Consider the following 18,754-nt stretch of genomic DNA (forward strand, 5'->3'; position numbering starts at 1 on the left):
AAAAGAGAAAGGACCCAAATAGATAAAATCATGGTGGAAAGAGGAGAGATCACAACCAACACCACCATTGTAAGAGAATACCATGAAAAATCATATGCCAACAAACTGGACAATCTGAAAGAAATGGACAAATTCCTAGAAACTCACAGGAAGAAATCAAAAATTTGAACACACTTATAACCAGGAAAGAAATTGAATCAATGATCAAAAATCTCCCAACAAACAAAACTCTCTCCAGGTGGCTTCCCTGGAAAATTCTACCAACATTTAAAGCAAGTTAATACCTTTCCTTTTCAATCTGTTCCAAAAAACATAAATGGAAGGAAAACTTCCAAATTCATTCCATGAGGCCAGCATCACCTTGATTCCAAAACCAAAGACCCCACCACATAAGAGAATTATAGGCCAATATTCCTTATGAACATCGATGCAAAAATTCTCAATAAGATACTAACAAATAGAATCCAACAGTACATTAAAAGAATTATTCACCATAATAAAGTGGTATTTATTCCTGGGCTACAGGGCTGGTTCAACACCTGAAAATCAATCAATGTGATACACCACATTTAAAAAAAAGAAAGGATAAGAACCATATGATACCCTCAATAGATGAAGAAAAAGCATTTGACAAAATACAGCATCATTCTTGATAAAAACCCTCATACCTCAACATCATAAAAGCCATATACAAAAAAAAACCCACAGCTAATATCATCCTCAATGGAGAAAAACAGAGAGCTTTTCCTCTATGATTAGGATCAAGACATGGATGTCCACTCTCACCATTACTATTTAACATAGTACTGGAAGTCTTAGCCTCAGCAATCAGACAACAAAAAGAAATAAAAGGCATTCAAATCAGCAAGGAAGAAGTCAAACTTTCACTATTTATAGATAGCATGATACTTATGTAGAAAACCTGAAAGACTTCACCAAAAAACTGCTAGAATTAATACATGAATTCAGCAAGTCACAGGATATGAAATCAATGTACAGAAATTGGTTGCATTTCTATACACCAATAATGAAGCAGCAGAAAAAGAAATAAAGGAATCAATCCCATTTACATTGCACCAAAAACCATAAGATGCCTAGGAATAAACCTAACCAAAGAGGTTAAGATCTGTACTCTGAAAACTATGTAACACTTATAAAGGAAATTGAAAAGGACACAAAGAAATGGAAAAAACATTATATGTTGATGGATTGGCAGAACAAATATTGCTAAAATGTCTATACTCTTCAAGAAATCTATATATTTAATGCAATCCCTATCAAAATACCACCCACATTTTTCACATGTTTTTTAGAACATAGAATCTAAAATTCGTATGGAACCATAAAAGACCCCAAATAGCCAAAGTATCCTGAAAATGAAAAGCAAAGCAGGAGACCTCACAATTCCAACTTCAAGCTATATGACAAGCTGTAGTCATCAAGACAATAGGTATTGGCACAAAAACAGACACATATATCAATGGAACAGAATTGAAAACCTAGAAATGGACCCACAACTATATGGTCAACTAATCTTCAATGAAGCAGGAAAGAATATCCCAATTGAAAAAAGACAATCTCTTTACCAAATGATGTTGGGAAGCCTCACAACAATACGCAGAAGAATGAAATGGAACCACTTTCTTACATCATACACAAAAATAAGTTCAAAATTGGATGAAGACTGAAATGTGAGACAGGAAACCAAGAAAATCCTAGAGGAGAACACACACCAGCAGCCTCTTTGACCTCAGCTGGAGCCACTTCTTACTAGACATGTTGCCAGAGGTAAGAGAAACAAATGCAAACATTAACTATTGGGACTTCATCAAGATTTAAAAAAAAAAAAAAACACACACACACAAAAAAAAAACAAAAAAACAAAACAAAACAAAACTTCCGCACAGCAAAGGAAACAATCAACAAACCTAAAAGCAGCCAATGGAACAGGGAAAGATATTTGCCAAAGACATATCTGTTAAAGGGTTAGTATCCAAAACCTATAAAGAACTTATCAAACTCAGGGCACCTGAGTGGCTAAGCTGGTTAAGCATCTGACTCTTAATTTCTGCTCAGGTCATGATCCCTGACCTGACATTTATCTGTGGAAGTGAGCCCTGCATTGGCTCTGTGCTGACAGTGCAAAGCCAGCTTAGGATTCTCTCTCTCTCTCTGCCTCTCCCTTGCTTGTGTGCTCTCTTCTCTCTCTCAGGGAAAAAAAGACATATCAAACTCAACACTCAAAAAACAAATAATCCAGTTAAGAAATGGTCAGAAGACATTAATAGACATTTTTTCCAAAGAAGATATCCTAATCTAGATGGCTAACAGACACATGAAAAGATTCTCTACATTACTCATCATCAGGGAAATATAAATCAAAACCATGATGAAATACCACCTCACACCTGTCATTATGGCTAAAATTAACAACACAGGAAACAACAGATGTTGGCAAGGATGCAGAGAAAGGGGAAAACCCTCTTACCAGTTGGTGGGAATGTAAACTGGTGCAGCCATTCTGAAAAACAGTATGGAGTTTCCTCAAAAAGCTACAAATAGAACTACCCTATGATCTAGCAATTGCACTACTAGGTATTTACCCACAGGAATACAAAAATACAGAGTCAAAGGGGTACATGCACCCCAATGTTTATAGCAGCATTATCAACAACAGCCAAACTACAGAAAGAACCCAAGTGTCTACTGACTGAAGAATGGATAAAGAATATGTGGTATGTGTGTGTGTGTATATATATATACTATATTATATATATATACTATATATATAGTCGTATATATATATACTATATATATATAGTATATATATATATATACTCTATCTCTAGTAGATAGATATATATACAGAATCTATATTATATACATATACAGCTCTGTGTGTGTGTGTCTATCTCGTATCTCTCTATCTCTACAGCCTCTCTCTTTCTCTCTCTCCCGCCTCGTGGTCTGTCTCTCTCTCTGTGTTGTGTCTCTCTCTCTCTCCCTCTCTCTCTGTGTCTCTCTCCCTCTCTCTCTGTGTGTCTCTCTCTCTCTCCTCTCTCTCTCATCTCCTCTCTATCCCCCTCCCTCTCTCACCCTCCTGCCTCTTGCCCTTTGCTCTGACATGGAGCGCTAGATTATAGTTTTGAATAAGTCAGTCGAGAAAGACAAATACCATATTATTTCATTCATATGTGGAATTTAAGGACAAAACATAGGAATGTAGGGAAGTGAGGGGAAAGAGAGAGGGAGCAAACCATACGAGACTCTTAACACAGACAAACAAACTGAGGGTTCAGGGAGGGAGGTGTGTGGGAGATGGGCTAAATGGGTGATGGGTATTAAGGAGGGCACTTGTTATGATGAGCCTTGGGTGTTATATGGTATATGAATCACTGAATCTAATCCTGAATCAATATTACACTATATGTTAACCCAATGTATTTAAATAAAAATTTGGAGAAAAAATAAAGCCAGAAGATAAAGAGGAAGGTGTTACCATTTGAAGTGTTAACCATGAGCTCCAGTCAGTCCACTATGATTCAGTCACTGAACGCCTAGCCTTGGCAGTTCGAAATCAGAGAACAAAGGTAACAAATCCTTGACTTTCAAGTTGCAAATAACAGTACAAAAAGGGGCAGAAAAATTTAGAAGATTCAAGTCCCCTTACCCAACACACATACAAGATTCCCAAACTAGGTAAAGATTCCACAGGGTAGAGTATAGAGACAGGGAAAATGATTGGAGTACTGGAATTGGATTGTAGACACTAAACAACTGCCTGGGCAGTTCTTTGTGTCATACAGTATCACACAGACTAGTGAGAAACAGAGAGCAGCTGGGAGGAGAGTCAGTGGTTGTATCATGTTTTAGGTGCTTAGAGACATTTTAGTCTGCATATACTGAGAACTGCATAACACCTGCTCTGAAGCACTGCCTTAGTTGTCCTTCTCACTGATGATAGGACACTGTGGGAGTCCATCAAGAATGATGGCATATGTGCTTTCAAAACTTGCTTAACTCCCATCCTACCTACCTTATATAGAATAATTTCCCTTTCAATGGTTATGGACCCTTATATCTCCTTGAAAGAAAGGGTAGAGCTCTGAGTAAATGATAGTGGTACAGGAAGGAAAGAAAACCTGACCTAGGCCATGATATGTATAATAAGTCAAGATCTCCCATCCATCTGGAACAGTGTTGGAATGGCGATCAGCTTAGTTCGGTAGCCATTATAACATAATTAGAAAGCTTAAAGTGCTAAAAGCAAAAAGTCTGAGTACCACACATTAGAAGTTGAGCACAGATTCTGTGGAGAATTTTTAGAAAAAATATAACACTATCAATGTTTAAGTAATGAAATTCATACAGGGCTCTTTGGATAGAAGGACTAAAAGAGACCCTCTACAACAAAGCAATGTCATAAGGACCATTCCTAGAAGACTGTTAAACTTAGTTAGACACATCTATAGATACAAAGCACAAAGTCCCAGGGCACAGCAGAGTAGGGGTCACAGTCAGTAGCATTAAGAGATTGGAAGAATCAGGACAATACTGGGGCCCAGAGGTCTGGAAAGGGATCCAACCCTGACAACACTGAATTATCAAAACAAATCCCCTGAAAAGATTTTAAACCATCTGCCCAAATTTATTCTTGCAGCTCTAATTACAGGACTTGTCTCCTCTGGATCAGGAGGGAAAACAGAAAGAACCAAGCTAGTATGTCTAGTCTCTAAATCTCCAACAAGGATCAGTTATGCATCTTTGATAGGCCTGTGTCAATACTTTGCTCTTCATTAAAGAGGTCAGCTAAATGAAAGATAATGGAACTCCCATGACCTATTGACTTTGTTGCATCATCAACTAAAATTATCCCTTAGCCAAAATGTGACCAATTTCTTTCTTATTATTCACACAGCACCCAGTAGACTCCGGATTTTTGGAATTCTAAATGTCTTAGCATAATTTAATTCAATGCCACAATGTCTCATTGTTCTCTAGTGAGAATCATCTCCATGTGATTCTTCTCAAGTCCATTATTCATTCTTTTCCTTTCCTTCTGGTTGTTCTTTCTCTTCTCCATGGCAACTTCAAATTATTAAGTTTCTCATGGTACCAAATACAGGCAATGGCTAGAAATGGAAAACTGTCTTGTGTGGATTTCTTTTCATGTGTAAATACTCACCAGAGAGTAGGCTCCTATCAACCACCCAGTTCTAGAAATATTTGAGATTAGTCTACGTGTGTTGATTCCAGTCAACCAGTGGACTCACTGTTTAAGTGCAAAAAGATAAAATACTATATAGTTTTGCAATAGTGTTAGTGTCTAATGAGTTAGGCCACCTAAAATACATGTTCGTTAGCTCCAGGTGAAAATGAATGTTGCATTAGAACCATTTGCACCACCCACCTATGAAAGCTTGATAGATAAACCAAGTGACTGGGGACTCACTTAATCTATGAGTGTTTGCAATGTGAAAATTTTCACACCTATCTATGGATTATTTTGAATACTGCATTTAAGAAATGTGGTATTTTTCTATTTAAGAAATAGAAAATTAATATAGATTCTGCCCCTGAGGAGTTTCCAATTTACAATCTTGGGGTATAGACAATGCTTTTAAGTAATTTTAATACAAGTCAGTTTCAGCTCTTTACAGGTTACAAGATGTTTAGAATCTAAAGTCAATTTCTATGTAGTAAAATATATACATCTCCAAAATATACCTTGAAAATCTCTTAAATTATCCAAAGTAATATATATATAAATTTAACTTACACTGTTATAAAATATATAGTGTACATTTTAATATGAAACATAATAAAGAGCAAACATGCAAAAGCTGTTTAGATTATAGTATGTTTCATGTTATTTCATATAAAGTAACTGCTGTGTGGCTTAAGTGTTTACACCATAATACAGTTTCTTGCATATACATAAGCATTTACATTATAGCAACATTTTTTCCAGTCCTAATGATATTTAAACATATATGTGTGACTTTTATAAGTCCTATATATTCAATAATTTCTGCTATTTTGTTGATTATTCAGTTCACTATTATATATATTATTTTCAAACTTTTAGCTCTTTTTTAAAAATTTTTAACCCTCTGAAAAAGACTTCAAATTTTCTTTACTTCTCAAAGTCATTGTACTTCTAGTTTTACTTCTAAAAAAATTATCCATTTGTTCTTACACGTGGTTTTTTGTTTGTTTTTTCTTTTGTCTCTTACTTAAAGGCAATGTTTCCTGATTGTGAATTTAAATTTTCAAAGATATTAAAATAAAATTCTTCAACTAAAATAGGGCTTCAGCAAGCATGACTGCTCCAAATCTATAAGAATGTTTTGTATGGTCTGGGTATAATTTGTTAGGGGCATTAGAGGAAAGGAATAGGTGATAAAACAACTTGGAAATGACCATTTCATAAACAGGTATTTACAGAAATACAGAAAGTCAAATCACAAGCAATGTGGTAAAGGCTAGATAGATGGCAAAATGCTCAGCTATTGTTTTTGCCAACCCAGCATCCAATCCCTCTTCTGAAAACAGTATTATATTTTCACTTGAAGAGTTCTCCCTCCTTCACTCACAGTCCATGTAGTTCGAAGGTTCTAAGAAGAGCCTATCTGCCAGGTCTGGCCAATTCAAGCACTGCCTCTCTGCACAGACAATGTGGAGCCTGCTTGAGATTCTCTCTCTCTCTCTCTCTCTCTCTCTCTCTCTCTCTCTCTCTCTCTCCGTCTCCCTCTCCCTCTCCCTCTCCCTCTCTCTCTTTCTCTGCCCCTCCCCTACTCATGCATGTGCTCTCTCTCTCTCTCTCTCTCTCAAAATAAATAAACTATAAATAGCTACTAGCTAGCTAGCTAGCTAGATAGATCTATCACTGCCTCCTTCAGGCCACAAAGGTTGGTATCAGGATGAGCATGTAACCCAAGACAAAATGAAAGGTTAAGTCTGTTCTTGGCTCAACTCCAAAATTTGTCTAATTCTATCATTATTTAAGTTCCTTAAAGTTGTGGTAATTTTTTCTTGTCCTTTGAAAAGAATAACTGTATTAACTGTCCAATCTATCTCATTAAATTCTTCTAAGGATGAAATTAGTTTAATATACAACTTATGAAAATGATGCATTATAAAAGCATATATAAAAGCATATGTAATTATGACATTCATAATTGAAATCATAACATACATATCTTACCCATATCATGCTATTATAAAAATAAGATGTAAATGTTCTTTGAAAAACAAAATGCAATGTATAAACACAAGGTGATGGTGATAACATCATAGCAGGTTTGCTATTAAGCACCAAGGCATGAGTTCACACTGAACTGGAATAAACTCGTATTATCTGAGCCCACTGATCCATTTATTTTTAAGTATTTATTGAACATTACCATGTTCCAGGTACATTCACTGGGTCACACAAAGGCTGTACTGGGATATATATTGTATCACACATATATCAAGAAGATAAAAATGCTATTTAACATACACATGTTCTCCCATCACACATACACAAAAGCAAAGTATCTAAAGGACTATAGCTGTTTCTGCCTTCTAAGGGTATTAATCATATCAGGGAAAAAAAAATCCTTGAATAAATATCTGAGTTGGGCAATCATTAAGGAAAATGCTTTCATTTGAAGTTTCTATCCATGTTTTCTACTGGTAAATTATACAGTCATCAAGGGTAAGCTCTTTATTTATCAGAAAACTTTAATAAGTTTGGAGATATAACAAGTAGGGCCACAGTTCAGATTCAGATCATCACAGTAAGAGCCACTCTTAAATGTGGCAGGCAATGCCCTAAGTCCTGTACTACAATGCCTCACTGAAAGCACAGAAGACAACTCTCCATACTCTCACCATAGAGAATAACCAGAGCATCGTCATTAAACAGCTTGAAAGTGACAAGCTTACACTTGAACACGTGCTCTAGCAGCCTGGCCCCTAACCAGTACATGAGATTGCCTCCTTAGGGGTTAAAAGGAAGCAGAATCTTGTTTATCAAGTCAGAGGGCCTGATTTTTTTTGAGAGACAGTAGAGAGGAAGTGTAAGAACAGAAACCCACTAATATGGCCAGACTATTGAGTTCCACGTGAAAAGATACCCAGTCAAAGTTATTTAGTGGCAGGTATAACTGACAAGATTTTAAAAAAAGAACAATTTTACTGAAATTTAATGAATATACCATTCAGTTCATCCACTTAAAAGTGTGTGATTTACAAAAAGACAAAAAGTAACAAGTATTGGCAAGGATATAAAGAAAAAGGAACCCTTATACACTGGTGGTAGGAATGTAAACTGGTACAGCCACTGTGAGTATGAAGGGTCCTCAAAAAACTAAAAATAGAAATACCATATGATCCAATAATTCCACTACTGGTATTTCCCAAAGAAAACAAAAACCTATTTAAAAATATATATGCACCACTATGTTTATTACAGCATTATTCAAAATAGCCAGGATACAAAGGCAGCCCCCCCCCCACACACACACAGTGGACTGACTATACACAGACATAAAAAAGGATGAAAATCATGTCATTTGAGACAACATAGATGGACCTAGAGGATATTATGCTAAATGAAATAAGCCAGACTGAGAAAGGCAAATGCCATATGATTCCACTCATATGTGGAATAGAAGAAGAAGAAGAAGAAGAAGAAGAAGAAGAAGAAGAAGAAGAAGAAGCAGCAGCAGCAGCAGGAGGAGGAGGAGGAAGGGGAGTGGAGGGGAGAGGGAGGGGCAGGAGGAGGAGAAGAAAAAAAAACGAATAACAAAAAAGCAGATCAGACCTATAATACAGAGAACAAACTTATGGCTGCCAGAGGAAAGAAGGGGTGGGGAGGGAGGGAAAAATGGGTAAAGGGGAGTAGGAAATACAAGCCCCCAGTTGTGGAATGAATAAGTCACAAGAATAAAAGACACAGCATAAGGAATACAGTCAATGATACTGTAATAGTGATGTAATGGGACAGATGGTAGTTATACTTGTCACGAACACAGAACAATGTATGAACTTGTCAAATCACTATGTTGTACTCCTGAAACTAATGTAACATTGTGTGTCAACTACACTAAAATTTAAAAAATTAAATAAAGTGTTAAGATTTGGTGGTTTTATTATATTCACAAAGCTACACAATGATCTCCAGAATCAAATTTAAACATTTTCATATCCCAAAAAGAAACCCCATTCTGAGATGGAGTGACACATATTGCAAAACCAAGGATCCACTCTCCATCATGTTTAGGTCATAGAAAATCATGGTAAATCAGCTTCCATATGAAGGACAGTAACATCTTATATCTGTAATTTGCATCATGCTTTAAAATATGTGTTCACATGTATAACTTCACTTGGTACTGCTGATGCAACCCTGTGCTGTTGTCAGTGGAATATTGTCCACACTTTATAAATTAAAACTCAGAAATATTATATGATGGCATTAACTCCTCACAGAGGAGAACCTAAAATCCAGCTCTCTTGATTCCAAATCCTATAAATCCTGTAACTTTTTTATTGATAATGTTTTATAAATTATAGATAAGCCAAATATATCCATCTCTGAAATCCAATAACTTCAAAAAACTCTCCCATGGCTCAAAAAGTAGTCAAACTTACAAATTTTTATCTGAATACCTATGTTATTTCTTTCTCTATCACCGCTAGCCATCATGATGTCACTATACAAATGAAACACTTATTCATCCCTTTTCCCACTTATTAAGTGTCATTTAAAAAGTCTGGAGTTTGTGATATTATGATTGTTACCATGGTAATGAACTGCAATATCAAACTCTATTCATAAATCATCTGTAAGTAAAGCAAACAAAAGAATGAGACTAAACACTGAGAGTTTCTTTTACTTAGAACCCATATTTAATAATAATAAAAATGTGTGCAAAAATTAAATTCAACATTTACTGCACGCCTACTATATACCAGGCTTTGTACCAGTTTCTGGTAATATAGAAACAAATGATACCAGTTTAGAGCCATTAGCACAAATTACTTTTCAGCAGTTTGCTCTTTCAATTAAGGCTATGGTTGAGTTTGCCACTATCTTGTTTCAATATGTAAGCTAATAAACTAAAAATATAGGATACAACCAACCAATCATTCATCTTTAAAGACAATGCTATTAGTGCTCACTTTGGCAGCACATATACTAAGATTGGAACGATACAGAGAAGATTAGCATGGCCCCTGCACAAGGATGACACTCAAATTCGTGAAGCATTCCATATAAAAAAAAAAGAAAACAAAGACAATGCTATTAAATAATACTTAAATCCACTTAAGTATTTAATGAATTTTAAATCCATTAAATTTTCACAATGTGTTTTTCCATTTAAAAAAACAGGTTATAATAGTGTTATAGTGTGATTATAATTTTCTTCTCTAGATTTTATTGTGTTCACCTAAATGACATGATTCAGAGTTGAAGAATGCATTTGCTTTTAAAAATCAACACACTAAAATTTAGTAGCTGATAGAATGATATAACTGGAAGTCTTCAAATCTGGCAGCAGAAAGAATAGAAAACGCTTCTTGCTGAAAAGTACCCTCACCTTAAGCAATTTTCCACTAGATTATTTGATGGACTATTTTGGAATTTTCCATTCCATTTATTTGATGAAGGCTCTTCAAGAGTCCCAGTCAATTAAAAACAAAGAAACAAGAAAGAAAAAACACCCCAACACACTTTCAGTTCAAATCTGAAAACATTTTCCCAGTAAATCAAGCTGCCATTGTAATGAATTCCTTCATGTAAACTTTCTAATTGGCTATCTTACCAAGAAAAAGAGTTTTTTCCCCCGAGACCAAGCCTGGCTCCGAAGAGCCCCACCAACGCTTCCTTTTCATAGCAACGGGGCTGAGAAATGTTTGCTCCAGGATCACAGCATTGAGTAGAAGACACTATTCTGACTCTTCCGCTGTCCTCAAGTTTCCTTTTAAGAATGGAAGGTAAAGGTCAAAGATAGGGTGGGTCAAGAGTCCTAATAGAGAAAGAGCAGACCCTTGACTTCAGACCCTAAGTTCTCAGACCCACTAAAGTTTATAAACCATCATTACTCATGAAACCCACATAAACAAAGACTATTTACACTTTCATTTCACAGGTAGGGATAGGACTGACTGCTAAATCTAATATTAGTTTAAATAAACCAACTGTGTACTATGTTCCAACAGTACATAAATAACTAGAGAAAAATCTAAATGAAACAGTGTTGTATTTATTGTATAAGAGGAGGGATATTTCTTCCTAAGAGAAAATGGAAAGTAAAGGTATATAGACTATTTTTTTAAAAACTGAGGAACATCAAACAATGTATGTTCTTAAAAACTATAAATTAGGAGATAAAGTCACCTGCTAAGAGTATGAAGGCAGCGCTAGGGTTGAAGTTAAGGAATTCAGGGGAGAGCAAAAGATTAGAATAACTAGAAAACAGGAATTGTCAAATAGCTATGAAAACCCATTTGAGTTTGAATAGCAGGAATCTAAAGAGACCAATCAGCATGGTTTAGTAATTTCTCAACCAATGTTCAGGAGCCCAGAGGAGCAACTAAAAGATGTATTTTGGGGTAAGCTAATCAGACCTGAACTTGGAAGGAGAGCCCTGAAGACTGTCAAGGAGGGAAAAGACTGGGAAGTCTAGGGGGTATCATCACCTAATCCTATGCTAAGAGTAGGCTCAAGCTTTAACAGAAGGCAATCAGGTAATTAGGAGAACATAAAGGGATAGTAACTAAACTGCCACTTCTGTAGGCAGAAAGGAGTTGGTAGATAGTAAGTAGGTTGTGGTCAGAGTTACAAAGTCTACGGTTTTAAAATACTGGAGAATAGCTATAGTGAAGCTAAGCTCCAGGGTGTCACTATGGGAGGCTTATGTAGAGGTAAAAGTCAGTGGTTTAGTAGGGGCTGAGGAATTGTAAGGGTGAGATATTAGAAGGCACATTAACTAGAATGCTAACTCACCCAGGATGATGATGAAGCAGAGAGCTACTTTTTGACTAACCTATTTAGTCAATCCAAAGAATTTGAATTTTGTGCTGGAGATGTGGTGGGACAGAGTTCATGATGATGAAGATGAGAAAAGATAATATAAATGTACACTTCAAAGGGGAAGGATAGTGGGGTGCCTGGGTGGCTCAGTTGGTTAAGCGTCCGACTCCTGGTTTCGGCTCAGGTCATGATCTCATGGTTTCGTGGGTTTGAGCCTCACATCGGGCTCTGTCATGACAGCATGGAGCCTGCTTGGGATTCTCTCTCTCCCACCCTCTTTGCCCCTCCTCCCTCACACTGTCTCTCTCTCTCTCAAAATAAATAAATAAACTTTTTTTAAAAAGGAAGGATATTCAGTGGGGACAGAAACTACATGTTCCTTGGTAGTGAGGAGTAGAGACATGATGATCCCTACTCCTTTTATAAAATGTTAAAGAAATTGCCTGGTGTAACATTAAAATTAATGAGCCCAAGAGCCAAGAAAATGAAAAATAACCATTCACATATTTTCCTTATTTTTCCCTTGTGTTGCTCTTTCGATGGCCCAATGAAAATAGCATTAAAATGATATTATCTCAACTCAGAATAATCATTAAAAAAAAGATAACTATCTACAATACCTTTTCAAAGTAATGATAACTAAAACTGTAATAATAAGGCTTTGAGGAACTGGTACTATTCCTGGAAAAATTAGTCAAATATTGAGAGAGTTCCCTGATTAGCTCCTATTTTTCAGATCTCAGCTCAAACACAATTTTCTCACAGAAATTCCCACCACCAAGACTTCCTCATAGTAGTCATCATTTTATTCTTTTACATTTGTTTGACTTTGATGAACACCCTCCTCTGCACTACATTGTAAGTTTCATAAAGCAGTGATTTTAAATTCTTTATTCTATATATACCCACTGTCTGTCAAATTGCCCACTACAGTGAAATATCTTTTGAGTGATTTAATGAATGATATTTGTCTAAATTCCCTTACGACCCTAAACCAGGCAGTTTAGGTTTTATTCTAAGATTTAAACAATCAGATTTGGTATATGGGACATACAGAATTTTAAAATGCAGTTATAAAAAAAAGTGGTAAGATTAAGGGAGGATCATTGAAATTGGCCACTTAACTGTGTAGTATTTAAAACTACTTAGTCATATCTTAAAATTGTAAGTGCATTTTTATGATGATGGCATTTTTGCACCAAGTAAAGGAAGGTGCTAACCCACATCTAAATCCCACTTTAGACATAACTACTGTAACTACTAGGTCCTTCTAGAGCCAGTATGCACACGCCAGACATACACATTCTGTACCTGCCATGTTTCCTCTCCCCTGGTTTTGGAGAAACTGATGTTAAAGCCTATATTGGCGAGACCAAGGAGTTACATAGCTAATAGACATACTTCCTGAGTATGAGCATTTTAGTAGTAATCTTAGGTCTGAATCAAAGGTAGAATGTTTAAGCTAGGATGAATGAAAAGCAGGTGCTGACACAGGGAGCAATAGGGAGATAGTTTGAAGAGATGCTTCTTCAATTAGTAAATCATTACTGAGTAGGCATCTCTGACTAGAGTAATTCAAAAAAATTCAATAAAGAAATAACACCTGACTCCTCTTGTTTTAATTGGGTGTGCACTCTGATATTGATATTGTTTAATTGGATCAGGTTGCAATAAGACTCCAAGGTAAACATATTTTAATGTACACAAACAGAGCTTTAAAGAAAATTATCAAAATTACAGTAATCACTTAGCAACCTAATATCTTTCCATTTGTCTCTACAACAACTTGCTAAGGTCTTAAGCAAATTTAGATGGCTAAGTTCTGAGCTAAGTTGTAAATTAATAGCTATTTTGACTTTAAAATACCACTCCAAGTTTAATTACATTAACCATATCTAATGTGTTTATTTACACAGACATCAACCTCTTGAGCTATTTCTTGACTTGGTGACATCTGAATCTACTTTTACATCAGCATTTCTTATTAAGGATAGCCGATAATAATAACTAATTAAGGTACAAGGAGCCCTGCTAATGTAAACTGAAGTCTTTAGTGTGAATGAGATTCATTAGGTTCACTGGTATGACACTTAATGTTAGTATCATAATAGTTTCATTTTTTTCTTTCTTAAATCATTTAACTTAATTCTACTGTAATCTGAGAATACACTAAAAGATTCCCATCCTTTGAAACTTGTGCACCTTGCTTTATAATTCATCATATGGTCAATTTTGCTAAACATTCATGGGCATTAAAAGGAAGATAAATTCTGTCATTGTTAGTTCTGTGTTTTACATAGCTCAGTTATTAATTTTGTTGTTCAGATCTCTTGTTGTTGTTTCTCTGTTGGATAAATAAATTTTAAAACTAGAGCCAACTGATTTCTAAGAAATCAGTAGTAGGGGTGAGATAAAGAAAGTTTGTTGTCTCCAAGGTTGTCTCCAAGACTTTTGGTCTGAGCCATGGGAAAGATAAATGGCAATTAAATGAGATGGAGAAGAAAGAAAGGAAAAAGTTCACATGACTTACATCTTCCTGCACATCTGCTGTCACTGTTTCTCTACTCCACCCCCTTCTCCCATATCCTGAAGGACTTGATGCCAAATGAATATGCAGAGATGGTATTTAGCTACACTATAGGATAAGCTAACACACAAGATGTTCCCTAACTTCTCTTCTCCCCTTCTCATAGTGTTTTCCCATGATGTGACCTATGAAAGAGGTCTAACAGACCCAGGAGAAGTGAAAGGGAGCTACACGATATTTCATGAAAACCCTCTAACAGAAATGTGATTCATTTCATTATACAGAAAGGATAAAATTGCACATAAGCAAGTATTTCATTAATTTACTTGAACATTGCATATCCTTAACATATACCATAGCTTGTAATCCATAGATGCTGCAAAAACATAATGAAATGACATTCAAGCTTGTATAAATGTCAGAAAGGTTTAAGGCCATTTCTCTACACTAATAGCCCTCACAAGTTTATTTACACCTCTGTATAGTTTTTCATTTCTATAGTAGTTCAGTGCCTAAACTGAACTCAGAAATTTGAGGACCTTCCAACAAAAACTGAATATATGTGAACATGAATAGACAGACATTTAATAAAATCCTTTGAAATAATTATTCAATTTCTAGGTCAGCCAGGTCAGGTCAACATTGATAATTCAAAGATGTGATGTGTCATGAACAAAGACGTAAGGTTGACAGCAGTGATGGCTGCTTTGTTTAAGCAGTGATGGAGCTGATATTTATGATTCCCATTTTATTTTTTTTAAGTCTTTCTAAACTAAACTAACATGACGTACTAATCTCTAATAAAAACAAGCTTAATTGTCTCTCATTTGGATTACAATCATAAAGGTCTGTTTTTTTTTCCATAAAAACACTGCTCATTCTTAGATTACAGTGTATTCATAAACAAACCTCTATAAGTTATTTGTTTCTTTTTTCTAGTTAGAGAGAATGTAGCATTTCATTGCATGAAACTGAACTCAGGGATTAAACCTAAATGGATTCAAATTGGAGGACATTTTGTTTTCTATAAATATCAGGATGACAGTAGCATTTCCATTTTAAGGCAAAAGGCAATGAAAATAGGAAGTAAATCAAAATTTACATAAATATTTCTACCCAAAGCTGTATTATTCTATTATATGAAAAAAATCAACAACAGAAGTATTTAAGAACTCACAAACCTTAGAACATGTTTGCACTTTTGTGTTGTTATGTTTTCTGAGAGCTAATAACATTATAATTTTGTGTCTGTGGACTATCTTGCCTAGAGTTAACACTTGAGTAAAAGACTGAAATTCAAAAAGTTCATACAAACATCCCAAACACAATTCTGAGAATCATTCCACTGAAGCACCTCATGAGTTTGATACATGAATATAAGTGGTAGCATCACATTTTGTTCCCTGGACCTAAGCTCATTAAAGCTCAATTTTATTTCAGAATGGAAGAAAATGAATAGAAGGCTACATTTGTCCTTAAATAACTCAAGTAAATTATCTTAAAATGATTCAGTCCTTCCTTGTTTTTATATCTTCCTTTCCCTCTCTTCCCCCCCACATACATCCCCCAAATGAAAGCAATCTTACAGTCAATAGCTTTTTTTTGTTCTTAGTCAAAAATATAGTAAACTTTGCTTTGGGTGGTTATGCTAAACAGTGGAGCCAAGAAGTAAGAGAAATAGACATAGGACTAGAAAGTCATCTCAAATTAAATTAGGGTGTTTTAACAACCTAAACATGCTCTAAAATCCTCTCCAAACTATCTTAAGGATTGGGGACTGCTCTCATCCCACCGTAAGCAGCCAACTTTGACAAGTCATGATCTCACAGTTTGTGGATTCAAGTCCTGGGGGCCCGGGGCTCTGTGCTGACTGGTTGGAGCCTGGAGCTTGCTTTAGATTCTGTGTCTCCCTCTCTCTCTGTCCCTCCCCCGCTTACTCTCTCTCTCAAAAATAAATAAACATTAAAAAATAATTATAATAAAAATAATTATAATAAAAATAAAAGCTCCCACTTTGTGTCTGGATAACATTATCAGATTTTTATTTTTAAATTGTTTCTTCCATTTCCCAAGTAAAATACAAAAACACAAAAACATAATATCACAACAACACTGAGAACAAAATTGATGAACAACTTATTCTTAGAATCTATGCAAGTCCCATGGATAAGTCTGAGAATCACAATGGATGGCAATCTCAATATTTTCTAATTTTTTTTATTTAGTACCTCTCTCCTGCTAGGTTATATTAGGAAAATAACATATTAAATTATATTAACAATGATAGAGAGAAGGGAAAGAAAGTGAGTTAAGTTATGGGATTTACGTCATGGGAACTCAAATAACAACATGCAATTATGGAATCAGACAATTAGATACAAAATAAATATTTTTAATTTAAATATAATACTAGTGAAATTTTAAAATAGGACATTTACCATCACAAATACTGGGGAAACACATGACATATTTAAAAAGGCATAAAAGAGAGAAATGCCAAGGAATTAATAAAAGAATCAGAAAACGCAACAGAACAGATATACCTATTGCAACAGTAAATCTAAATAGCTTAAATTCAGCACTGTAAAATTATTTTAAAGAATATTAAACGAAATGGCACAAATAAGCTAAAAAGAAAAGTGATAGGTCAAGATATATATATAATAAGGTAAATACAAAGAAAGACAGGTAATGATAGTAAAATTGAACAAAGGAAAACTCAAGTAAATACATATAAATATAAAAATAAATAAAGAAAGAAATAAATTGATAAATATTTCAATTCATAATAAAGTTATGTCTATTATTAAGAATGTTCCTGTAATGGACAATTTTCTCATATAATAACAAATATAAAAACTATAATACACTTTAATGTTTATTTAGTTTTGAGAGAGAGAGAGACAGAGTGTGAGCAGGAGAGGGGCCGAGAGAGAGGGAGACACAGAATTTGATGCAGATTCCAGACTCTGAGCTGTCAGCACAGAGCCCGGGGACTCAAACTTACAAACTGTGAGATCATGACCTGAGTTGATGTCAGATGCTTAACCCACTAAGTCACCCAGGCTCCCCAAAACTACAATACACTTTAAAAATCGACACAGATGGTAGCATTAGAAGTCTCTAATATACCCTCCTTTGAATTTCAGCAAATGTAGCAGGCAAAAACCGAGCTACTAAGGATGTTAATTATATATTGATTTAGATTATTTTATGTTTTATAGATAATACAGAGTATATTGTATATTGCAAATACTATGCTTTTAAAATAAAATACATAATTGCAAAATCAATATATTTAACTACATGAAATATCAAAAACAAAATTAGTAGAAAAATTAGAATAATGTCTAACATAAATAATACAGAAAGGGAATTAATTTTGTCAAAAATATAAATTATTATGAAAAACACTAGCAATCCAATAGAAAAATGAGCAAAGGACTATTACTCAGAGAATATAATTTTTTAATATAAATAAATTTTAAGTTTGCTATTCATCAAAGACATATAAATTAAATTAGCAGTGAAACTTGGGGATGCCTACTGAATAAGTCCAATTTTTAATTACTAAGCCAAGTAAGAATGTCATAGACTGAGCCATCTTTTATATTGCTTATTTCTGGGAATAAGTAAAAAAACTTGAGACTTGATAATGTTCAACACTTCTTTTTTATCAGTAAAGCGTAGCCCTGTGGAAATTATACTAAGTACATAAAAAAATGTAAGCACAGAAATGCTCATTGCAATATTATTTATGAAAACAAAAATATCTAAAACAAATTCATGATCTCTTATCTGAAACCCTTAGAGAGGAATTTTTTGGGGATTCATCATTTTTTTTTGGACTTCATAATGCATAGACTAAGCCCCTGCAGCTTTAGGGCAACACCCCATAATCTATCAATATTTATTCCTGGAAATATCTCCCTTTAAATGGAATAAACACAGGGGCACCTGGGTGGCTAAGTCAGTTAAGCATCTGACTTCGGCTCAGGCCACAATCTCTGGGTTCATGGGTTCAAGCCCCATGTCGGGCTCTGTGCTGACAGCTCAGGGCCTGGAGCCTGTTTTGGATTCTGTGTCTCCCTCTCTCTCTCTGACCCACCCCCATTCATGCTCTGTCTCTGTCTCAAAAATAAATAAACATTAAAAAAAATTTTTTAATGGAATAAACGCAGATAGTCAATAGCCTCACA

At 35.0% G+C, this 18,754-nt stretch overlaps 1 non-coding gene across 1 annotated transcript; it reads left to right on the top strand.

The window, feature by feature from the left end:
• The first annotated feature begins 10,165 nt into the window (after positions 1-10,165).
• Positions 10,166-10,272, top strand: LOC115526159. Its single transcript, XR_003972561.1, has one exon. It is a non-coding gene; the product is annotated as a U6 spliceosomal RNA (small nuclear RNA).
• The last annotated feature ends 8,482 nt before the right edge of the window (positions 10,273-18,754 follow it).

This window comes from Lynx canadensis, chromosome A1, assembly GCF_007474595.2.
Source record: "Lynx canadensis isolate LIC74 chromosome A1, mLynCan4.pri.v2, whole genome shotgun sequence".
NCBI lineage: Eukaryota > Metazoa > Chordata > Mammalia > Carnivora > Felidae > Lynx > Lynx canadensis.